The sequence below is a fragment of the Myotis yumanensis genome, unplaced genomic scaffold (genome assembly GCF_028538775.1).
Source record: "Myotis yumanensis isolate MYYU_CA2020_CCGP unplaced genomic scaffold, mMyoYum1.0.hap1 SCAF_2, whole genome shotgun sequence".
In the NCBI taxonomy this organism is placed as follows: Eukaryota; Metazoa; Chordata; class Mammalia; order Chiroptera; family Vespertilionidae; genus Myotis; species Myotis yumanensis.
In genome coordinates, this window is record NW_027223753.1 from 164,873,622 (window position 1) to 164,884,678 (window position 11,057).

The window sequence follows — 11,057 nt, forward strand, 5'->3', positions numbered from 1 at the left end:
GCTGTGGACTCCAACGTTCCCCGCCGGCCTCTGAGCTTCAGTTGGAAACATACTAATATTTATAGAAGATAAACAAAAGCCCAGAAACCTCCTGTCAGTCAGCCGAGATCTCAGAGCTGGAGTCGCAACATTGTTTCGAATACAGAAAACAAAGGCCAGAAACCTGCTTTCAGCCGAGCCTCAGAGAGAAAGCCGGCTCTCAGCTCCAGTGACAGCCATTGAAGGTAAATAAATGCCAGAATAAAAAAAAAAGAAAAAAAGGAGAGGTTTGGAGCTTCAGTTGCCCGCCAGCCTGAAAACGGCCCTCAGCCCCTCACCCAGACTGGCCAGGCACCCCAGTGGGGACCCCCACCCTGAAGCAACAAGATGGCGGCTAATTTGCATACTGAAGGCAGGCGGCAGCAGGCAAGGCTGTCTGTGGTCTGGGACCCGGATCTGTGACCCTGCCGGGCGGGATCAGCAGAGCCGCGAGGCCTCCCGGCACCGGGATCAGCGTGACAAGGGGCAACGCCCAAACCCCCTGATTGCCCTGCGGCTCTGTGTGTGACAGGGGCAGTGCCCCAACCCCCTGATCAGCCCTGCTCTGTGGGTGATAGAGGGCGGCTCCCCAACCCTCTGATTGCCCTGCGGCTCTGTGTGTGACAGGGGGCGGTGCCCCAACCCCCCCACGGGCCCTGCTCTATGTGAGATGGGGTAGAGCCATACCTCCCCATCGGCCCTGCCCTGAGTGTGACAGGGTGTGGTGCCTCAACTCCCCCTCCCCCCCCACGGGCCCTGCTCTGTATGTGACAGGGGGGAGCTCCTCAACCCCCTGATTGGCCCTGCTCTGTGTGTGACAGGGGGCAGCTCCTCAACCCCCTGATCAGCCCTGCTCTGTGCATGACAGGGGGGAGCTCCCCAAACCCCTGATGGGCCCTGCTCTGTGTGTGACAGAGTACGGAGCCTCAACCCCCCTGATGGTCCCTGCTCTGTGTGTGACAGGGGGCAGCGCCCCAACCCCCTGATCGGCCCTGCTCTGTGTGTGACAGTGGGCAGCGCCCCAACCCCCTGATCGGCCCTGCTCTGTGCATGGCAGGGGGCAGCGCCCCAACCCCCTGATCGGCCCTGCTCTGTGCGTGGCAGAGGGTGGCGCCGCAACCTCCCCATCTGCCCTGCTCTGTGCATGACAGGGGGCGGCACCCCAACTCCCCAATCGGCCCTGCTCTGAGCCCGACCAGGGGCTGCACCTAGGGATTGGGCCTGCCCTCTGCCACCCAGGAGCAGGCCTAAGCCAGCAGGTCATTATCTCCTGAGGGGTCCCAGACTGCGAGAGGGCACAGGCAGGGCTGAGGGACCCCCTCTCCCCCCCCCCCCCGAGTGCACAAATTTTTGTGCACCGGGCCTCTAGTCTAAATATATAAAACCCTAATATGCAAATAGAACAGTCAGTTGCCATGAAGTGCGCTGACCACCAGGGGGCGCTCATGGAACATGGTGGACACCGGCTGTGGCAGAATGGTGGAGCAGGTGAGCAGGGGCACCAGACCAAGGCGGGGTGCCGGTCACGGTCATTGGGGCGAGCCTCTGGTGTTTACTGAAAATTATTTGCTCTTGCGCACCATGGTCCTGCCCAGTATTCGCACCTGCTGCCGGCACCGGCCCCACTCACACCAGCTGCCGGTGCCGGAGCCATTGCTCACACCCACTGCCCATGCCCAGCGCTGACCCCAATCGCTCGGCACCATCGGTGGGTGTGAGCGGCGGCTGCCAGCCCCGTTCGCCCCTCCAGCCTTCTCCACCTCCCCCTGCTTCTGAGGGGCAATTGGTATTGGCAGCCACCTCTCACACCCACTGCTGGCGATGGCCCCGCTCGCACCCACTGCTGGCAATGGAGCCGCCGCTCACACCCACTGCCGATGCCCAGCGCCGGTCCTGATCTCCCTGAGGGATTCTCCACCTCCCCCTGCTCCTGCGGGGCAATAAAGACAGCAGACGGCACTGGCCCCGCTTGCTCTGCACCATCAACAGGTGTGAGCAGGGCCAGCACCGTCAGCATGTGGGAGTGGCAGCGGTGGGAGCAGGGCTTCCAGCAGACCAGGGATTGAAGGCCACGATGAGAGGGGCCATGCAGGGGCACGAAGAATGGTTGAGACCAGTCTTTGTGCCCACTACAGCCTCGTGGCCCACAGTTCCTTTCAAGGTGCACAAATTCGTGCACAGAGCCCTTAGTATTGTAATAAAATACAGTGATTGACAATTGCCTGTCTGTGGATTTTACTTTTTTTGCTACCCAGCTATCTCAGGATCATGTTCCATTGGCCAAGTGTTCTTGATACCGGGAGAGGATTTTGGACTACATTGTGCTAGGGTAGTTTGTTTAGTTGTGATAGAAATAATAAAAGATATAATTTATTGGGAGCCTTTTATTTGCTCTTGCCCAGCATTTTGCTAGGTCTCTAATCACACCAACCATGTAAAGCAGTTATTCCTTTTTTAAAAAATATTTTAATGTATTGATTTGAGAGAGAGAAACATCTAATTGCTATTCTACTTATCTATGCATTCTTTGGTTTCTTTGGGGATCGAACTCTCAACCTTGGCATATTGGACAATGTTCTAACCAACTGAGCTACCCAGCCAGGGAAAGCAGTATTCTTACCAGTACTTTGTAAATGAGAAAAACGCTCTTGGCCAAGTTTTTCAGTCTCAGTGTATGTCTCATACATGCTAAATTACAGAGTTTAATTCCAGATCTAACTATAAATTTCATCCGCTTTATCCATGCTTTTTTTAATATAGAAAATTCATTTTAGAAGTTACACCTTACAAATTAAACTTTATTTGGATTCTTGATTTACAACCTTTGCTTTAGGAGTAACATTTTTTAGGTTTTTGAAGGTTTTTTTAGTAGGAAAATTTGGAAATTATTTGAGGATTTTATGCCATTTAGGAAGAATCCCAAAAGCACAAATATTCTATGGCTAGGGATGTCTAAGTGCAGGTAATTTTGCTCATTCTGCAAGTTTGTTTCTAAGCAGGATGTTTTAAGCTCAGAACAGGATTTTTTTCATAAATACCAAGCTAGCTTATAAAAACAAGCATGTCATATCACTGCATTTTATTTTTTTAATGTTTTTATTGATTTAGAGAGAGGAAGGGAGAGGGAAGAGAAACATCGATTGGCTGCCTCCTGCACACTCCTTACTGAGGATTGAGCCCACAACCTGAGCATGTGCCCTGACCAGGAATCTAACCTGTGACCTTTCGGTGCACAGTAGAAAGCTCAACCAACTGAGCCACACCTGCCAGGGCATCACATCACATTTTATTACACTGTGTTTAGTGTATCAATTTAAAGGGGAAAATGTAAACAAAATAAAGATCTAAGGAAAAATTGTACTTTGCTTTAATCTTCAGTTTAAAGTTATTCTTTAACAATCCCATTTGTACCATTTTATTTTATTATTAGATTTAAAGAACACTGCTGAATTCCATGAAACCCTCAGTCCTACAGCATATTCCATGAAAAGGATTCCACGAGCTCATAAGCTTTGCACATACTATACACTTTATTCTCCTACCCCCTTGAAGACTGACAATAATGCACATCATCATATTAAAGGGCTTGAGACAGCCTGCATAAAGTATGTGTTTAAAACTTGGTTTAACCTAGCAGTTTTTAAACATTTCATCATAATCACTCCACTCCCTCTTTTCCCTTAAGTAGAATCCCAAATAGGAATAGGGAAGGTAGACTAGGGTCTCCAATATCTTATGAAAGTTGAACCTCCTAAGATAAGAACAATTTACCATTGAAAGAGGGAAGATGTGGTAGAAATAACTGCACAACATTTATGGATTGTACATATTTTGCCAAGCATAAGACCTTAATTTTTGGTAATTTATTCAAGAAACTGTAAAATACATATTCAGGACAGATGAGAGCATGGTTAGTATAAGCTGCTGTGCTTTAGTATTGATATGAATACAAGCATACCTTGTTTTATTGCACTTAATCAGATACTGCATTTTTTTAACAAATTAAAGACTAGACCCTGCGCCAGCACTGGGAAACCAAAGAATTTGTGTGATTCGATTTATTGCGGTGGCCTGAAACCAAATCCACAATATCTCTGAGGTATGCCTGTATTGCTCAAAGAATTGCTGCTTTAAGCAATTTTCTAAAATGCCTTGTCCTCCCCATCAGCTCTTGCATAACTGTCTGACAAGAGTGCATCTGCTACTCATTGGGAAAATAAAAGAGCAGATAGCATGTCTCCCTAGTGTGGATCACAGCCGCAAGACTTAGTTACTACCCCAGCCAAAGTGTTTTGAGGGTGTGGGGTTTGGCTTTTACATTTTAAATGTGGATTTGACTCACCTAGTTTTTTATTTGAGGAATTATTTGAAGGAGGTAATTCTAAGAATAGCTAAGTGAGGGTGGCATTGGCAAATATTTAGTCATGATTTTATCTTAGCTGCCCAACATGAAATTTTTTTCAGTTAAGTCTGCCAGGTGAGTGTTAAGCATTTCAGTTGTATTACCACTTGGATTGCGGGAAACGAGTTAAGTCGGCTCGCGTGAATTGCGCGTACTCCGCGGGAGCCGTCTTAACTCGGTTCATATAGATTTGCGGTGGAGTGCGGGAAACGTGTAAACTCGGGCCGATTGTAACTGCGTATTACCAAATATTTGTTTGTTTGCTGTTCACAAAGATACCTACCTGCGTATGCGAACCGCCATCTTATATTTTGGCGGGAAATTCACCCGACACCGTAGTGTTACCAACTAGAGGCCCAGTGCACGAAATTCATGCACAGGTAGGGTCCCTAGGCCTGGCCGGCGATCAGGGCCGATCAGGTTCCCCACCACCTCGTGCACCACCACCATGCAATTCCCCACCTCCCCGTCTCCTTCTTCCCTCACTCCTTCAGCACCCCACCGCCACCACTGGTCACCCACGATGTTCCACGCCACCTCCTGGTGGTCAGCACACGTCATAGTGAGCAATCAAACTCCAGATCTCCAGGTCACATTCCCAAGGGGACAATTTGCATATTAGCTTTTTACTATATAGGATGGGAATTACTGGAATTGGAAGAGAACACCTATAAATTTTTATTCTCTGTTTAATTCTTTTTGGATTGATGACAGAGTGTTGACTGGAAATAGAAGAGGATTGAGCAGGCTGATCTTTTGTATCTTAATATCATTTGACCTCATTTTTAGACAAAGGAGATTATAAACAGCTTTACAGTATGTTTTGGTCTAATAAAATTGTTCAACTTAAAAAATTGTTACCAATAATAGACCTAACAAACAGGAAGAAGAAAGTTGAGTTATACTCGTTTAGTTGCACTCCCTGGTACCTGAGTATCTCTTACATAAGCAATTACTTAAAAGACAATATATTTTCATCTCCCCATAAATGAGATGCCCAAGTGAAAAATAAGTAAGCTCTTTATTGTAAGGTACCATGCCAAGCTAATTGGAAGATGTTAATATAAAACTCCCTGCCTTAAGAAATTTTCAAACTTTCATGTACATACAGAGCAGATAGTACTGCTTTGGGAGAACAAGGAAGAAGTAAGCAATATACTTACTCTCTCCAGTCATTCTCTGGGGGCCTTTCTGGTAGGGAAGGCTGGGATAATTATTAGCAAAACTTTGTTACTTAGGAGATTTTTATGTAGTTTCCCTAAAAAAAAAAAAAATACTATCTCTTTACTCATCTTAGTAACACAAAATTGTTACTAAGCAAAGTAGATCCCACAAAAAAATCAGAAATCTCAAATGATTTTTTAAAAAAACAATCCAAAATGTTGGCTTTCAGCAGTTGAAACATATTTGTGGATTTTTGCCAATTAAGCTGCTGCTGTCATTTTAATCCCTAAATCATTTTATTGGGGCTGGAGAGAGGGTCTGTCAAGACCACAATTATGGGAGTCCCACTCAAGTTTGAAACTCAGGTACTGTGTTCTGGTTCAGTGATAACTTTGACAAGCAAATTGGTCCCTATTTCCCCAAGTTGAAGTGTCTTGAGTTTTTCATGGTAAATCACAAAGTATGGAATTCAAGCTAGAAGTGTTAAAAGCAGCCTTAGGGAAATGCACACATACACAATTGGCCAGATTGCACAGAAAATTGGACCCAGAATTTTATTCCCTTTTATTCTAAGTTTCTGTATGTAGACCTAGCATTGTTCTGAATGTAGACCTAGATTGGAATTTCATGATCTAGATGAAGGCACATGGGTAAATGTAAGGTTGAGGGGAAAAGATTTTATTTTTTAGGACATTATTAGACATTGACTAAGCACCAACTGTATGCCCAGGTATATGCTGGGCAGTGTGCATAAAAAGATAGATAAAAGGTGGGTCTTAGAAAAAAGGTGTGTAATTACTGTGCCCAAAATCAAAACAAGATCGATAGAACAGAGGGTTCAGGATGCCCATTGCTTACATAAGATGTCTCGCAGATTGACAAACACCGTGTCCAAAACAACTCTATTTCCCCCCAACTATTCTAAACTGTTCTATCCCCCACTCAAAACATTCTTCCCAAATCAATAACTTAGTACAATATTATTTCTCAACATTGATTGCTTTCATTCTTTCAAATATGCAAAAACTGTCCAGTAGTAAACCTTTTTGACTCTACCTCCATGGTATATTAAGTCTCTCCCCTTCTCCAATCCCTCCTGCAGTATCCTACTTAAGCCACCATTATACTTTGCCTGTACTCCTGTCACAGCCTCCTAAGTGATTTCCCCATTCCCAGTATATCTCTTTCCAGTCCATTTTCTATAACAAGAAGTGTTACTGAAAGCCTGTCGGTGATTTCTATACTAAAGAATGAGTCCAGAAATTCTTAGAATGGCAAAACTATACTGGCCCCCACTTGCTCTTCAAATCATCTTGTACCACTCTCCTGCTTTATTATTACAATTTTTTTTTTTTTCCAGTTTCTCAAATTCACAGTTTTTCAGCACCTAGATACTGGTAAGTTTCTTGCCTGAAATGCTCTTCAAAAATTCTTCATATTGTTTTTCTTCTCATTATTTAGGTACAGTCTTAACTTCTCCAACAGTACCATTCCCTGCCCATACTACCTAAAAAAAAAATGTCTTTCCTATTATTCTCAGACTCTTGTTTCCTTATTTTATTTGCTTGGCTATTGCCTGACTTCTTCACTAAAAAGAAAGCTCCATGAAGGCAGGAGTTCTTTTACTTATTCCAGTACTTGTAGAGCTTTGTATGGGCCAGCTCAATAGAAGCCTCAATAAATGTTGCTTGAATGAATAAAGGGAAGATAATTGTCATAATGTGATTTACCTTTTCCATCCTATTGCCCTTTAATATTCATACTTAATGTTTGAACACTAGAGCTGGAAAGGATTTTAAAAATCAAGTAGCCTGCCGAAACCGGTTTGGCTCGGTGGATAGAGCGTCGGCCTGCGGACTGAAAGGTCCCAGGTTCGATTCCGGTCAAGGGCATGTACCTGGGTTGTGGGCACATCCCCAGTGGGAGATGTGCAGGAGGCAGCTGATCGATGTTTCTCTCTCATCGATGTTTCTAACTCTCTATCTCTCTCCCTTCCTCTCTGTAAAAAATCAATAAAATATATAAAAAATAAATAAATAAAAATAAAAATAAAAATCAAGTAGCCTAATGTCCTTGTTTTGCAAAGAAGTCACCCCAGGCAAAGAGAAGTCAAGATTACCCAACTGATTTTTGGCAGAGGAAAGACTAGAATCTAGTTTCTCTGACTCCTTATTTTTCACAATAAATCCCTCTTTGGATGGAACAGCTGTGGCCCTGTCTTGGCTTGGTGGTTATATATTTCTTTTTCAGTGTGGAGAGAGTTAAGAACTCATTATTCAGGATTATCTGAAAATCTCACCCAAGTAAAATTCTCAAAACAATCCTAGTACCAAATCTCTGACTTTTAAGCATTTTGTAAGTAAATCTTGCTAAAGAAGGTGCATTTTCTAATATTCACAAGCCAAGGACCCTAGATATAATCTTAACTTATTGACTCCAGTTTGTTCTGAACATTGATTATTGTACTGTCCGAAATGCAATCTTACCCTCAAGAGCCCATTGCAGGGTTTTTCCCTAGGCCTTAATATGCTGGTCTTTTTCAAAAGTAAGACATCTGAGGGTGGTTACCAGCCCTGGCTGTGGACTTTGTGACTATTTTGCTTGACGCCAAGAAGCTTGTTTTCATTTCCAGCTTCCTGTCTTTGTTTCTGGCTGTAACTACCATAAAGCTCACGCCAGAGTGAATGGGTGGTTATGTAGCACTCCTTGAACTACTCCCAGCCCTGCTTGTTTTAGGAAGCTCTTTACACTTTTGAGAAGATATCAGTTGTCAGGTTCTGTGATCAAACTAGAACATGAGTCAGAAAAGTTCTATGAATTTTGAGAAACAGACTTGGAATACTTTGAACAATTAGATTTCTCTTCTGTCTAAATTCCGGAAAATTACATATGTTGGTGAGATTCTTATGAAGAATTAAAATGGGAGGACATACTTTACCTAATTCTTCTTTTATTTTTATTATTATAATGTATTTTTTGGCTTAAACACGACATGTATTATCCCACACTTCAGGAGGCCAAAATTCTGAAATCCAGGTGTCCGCAGGGTTGGCTCCTTTTGGAGGCCCAGAGGGAAAATCTGTTCCATGCCTCTCTCCCAGCTTCTTGTGGTTGTTGCCACGGTGAATCCTTGGCTTGTAGACACATCACTGCAATCTCTGCTTCCAGCTTCACATGATTTTTCTCCTGTCTCTTGTGAGTCTTCATGTGCATGGCCTTCTTCTTTTTTTTTTTACTTTATTTTTTTATTTCAAGAAAAACAATTTTAAATATAATAATGTTACATGCAATAAACATTAATATTTTAAGAAAAATTATCTTAAATATTACATGCAATAAATATTAATATTTCAAGAAAAAAAGAATTTTAAGTATAATAATATTACCAAAACTGTACTAACATAGTATGATATCACAAAAGGAGTAGGAAATATTAAAATTCTGCAAATAACAGGATTACTTCTATTATATTCTAAAATATTTTTTCCCTCTGGCTCTATTTTTGTTCATCAGTTTATATTGTTCATTATATTCTACAAATGAGTGAGATCATATGATATTTATCTTTCTCGGACTGGCTTATTTCGCTTAGCATGATGCTCTCCAGGTCTATCCATGCTGTTGCAAATGGTAAGAGTTCCTTCTTTTTTACCACAGTGTAGTATTCCATTGTGTAGATGTACCACCGTTTTCTAATCCACTCATCTGCTGATGGGCACTTAGGCTGTTTCCAAATCTTAGCTATTGTAAATTGTGCTGCTACGAAGATAGGGGTGCATATATCTTTTCTGATTGGTGTTTCTGTTTTCTTGGAATATATTCCTAGAAGTGGGATCACTGGGTCAAATGGCAGTTCCATTTTTAATTTTTTAAGGAAATGCCATACTGTTTTCCACAGTGGCTACACCAGTCTGCATTCCCATCAGCAGTGCACGAGGGTTCCTTTTTCTCCGCATCCTCTCCAGCACTTGTCGTTTGTTGATTTGTTGATGATAGCCATTCTGACAGGTGTGAGATGGTACCTCATTGTTGTTTTGATTTGCATCTCTTGGATTATTAGTAACTTTGAGCATGTTTTCATATGTCTCTCAGCCTTCTTTATGTTCTCTTTCAAAAAGTGTCTATTTAGGTCCTTTGCCCATTTTTTATTGGATTGTTTATCTTCCTTTTGTTAAGTTGTATGAGTTCCCTGTAAATTTTGGAGATTAAACCCTTATTGGAGATAACATTGGCAAATATGTTCTCCCATGCAGTAGGCTTTCTTGTTGCTTTGTTGATGGTTTCTTTTGCTGTGCAGAAGCTTTTTATTTTGATGTAGTCCCATTTGTTTATTTTCTCTTTAGTTTCCATTGCCCTAGGAGCTGTATTGGTAAAGATATTGCTACAACATATGTTTGATATTTTGCTGCCTATGGATTCTTCTAAGATTTTTATGGTTTCCCGTCTTACGTTTAAGTCCTTTATCCATTTTGAGTTTATTTTTGTGTATGGTGTAAGTTGGTGATCTAGTTTCATTTTTTGGCATGTATCTGTCCAATTTTCCCGACACCATTTATTGAAGAGACTATCTTGACTCCATTGTATGCTCTTGCCTCCTTTGTCAAATATTAATTGAGCATAATAATGGCTTGGGTCTATTTCTGGGTTCTCTGTTTGGCTCCATTGCTCTATATGTCTGTTCTTGTGCCAATACCAGGCAGTTTTGAGAACAGTGGCTTTGTAATATAGCTTAATATCTGGTATTGTGATCCTTCCAACTTTGTTCTCCTTTCTCAGGATTGCTGCAGCTATTTGGGGTCTTTTTTTTATTCCAGATGAATTTTTGGAAAGTTTGTTCTAGGTCTGTGAAATATTCTGTTGGTATCTTAATTTGGGATTGCATTGAATCTATTGATTGCTTTGGGTAGTATGGACATTTTAATGATGTTGACTCTACCAATCCATGAACACGGTATATTCTTCCATTTGTTTATGTCTTCCTCTATCTCTTTTTTTCAATGACCTGTAGTTGAAAAATGGTAAAGGAGAATTTTGTTTAGTTTCTCTTTCTGTGAGTTCATTATTGGTGTATAAAAAAGCCATAGATTTCTAGGTGTTAATTTTGTATCCTGCTACATTGCTGAATTCATTTAAGTCTAGTAGTTGGGCTGATGGAGCCGCCGCTCACATCCACTGCTGTTGCCCGGCGCCAGTCCCGCTCTCCCCTAAGGGCTTCTCCACCTCCCCCTGTTCCTGCTGGTGTGGCTTAGTTGGTTGAGCATCATCCCATGCACCAGAAGGTCTCTGGTTGGATTCCCAGTCAGGGCACATGCCCGGTTGCAGACCCAACCCCAGTAGGTGATGTGCAGGAGGCATCAGATTGATGTTTCTCCTTCACATCCATGTTCTGCCCCCCGCCCCCTTACTCTCTCTAAAATCAACTTTTTAAAAAACATACTAAAGAAAAGAAGTTTGGTTGTAAATGGGAGGATGG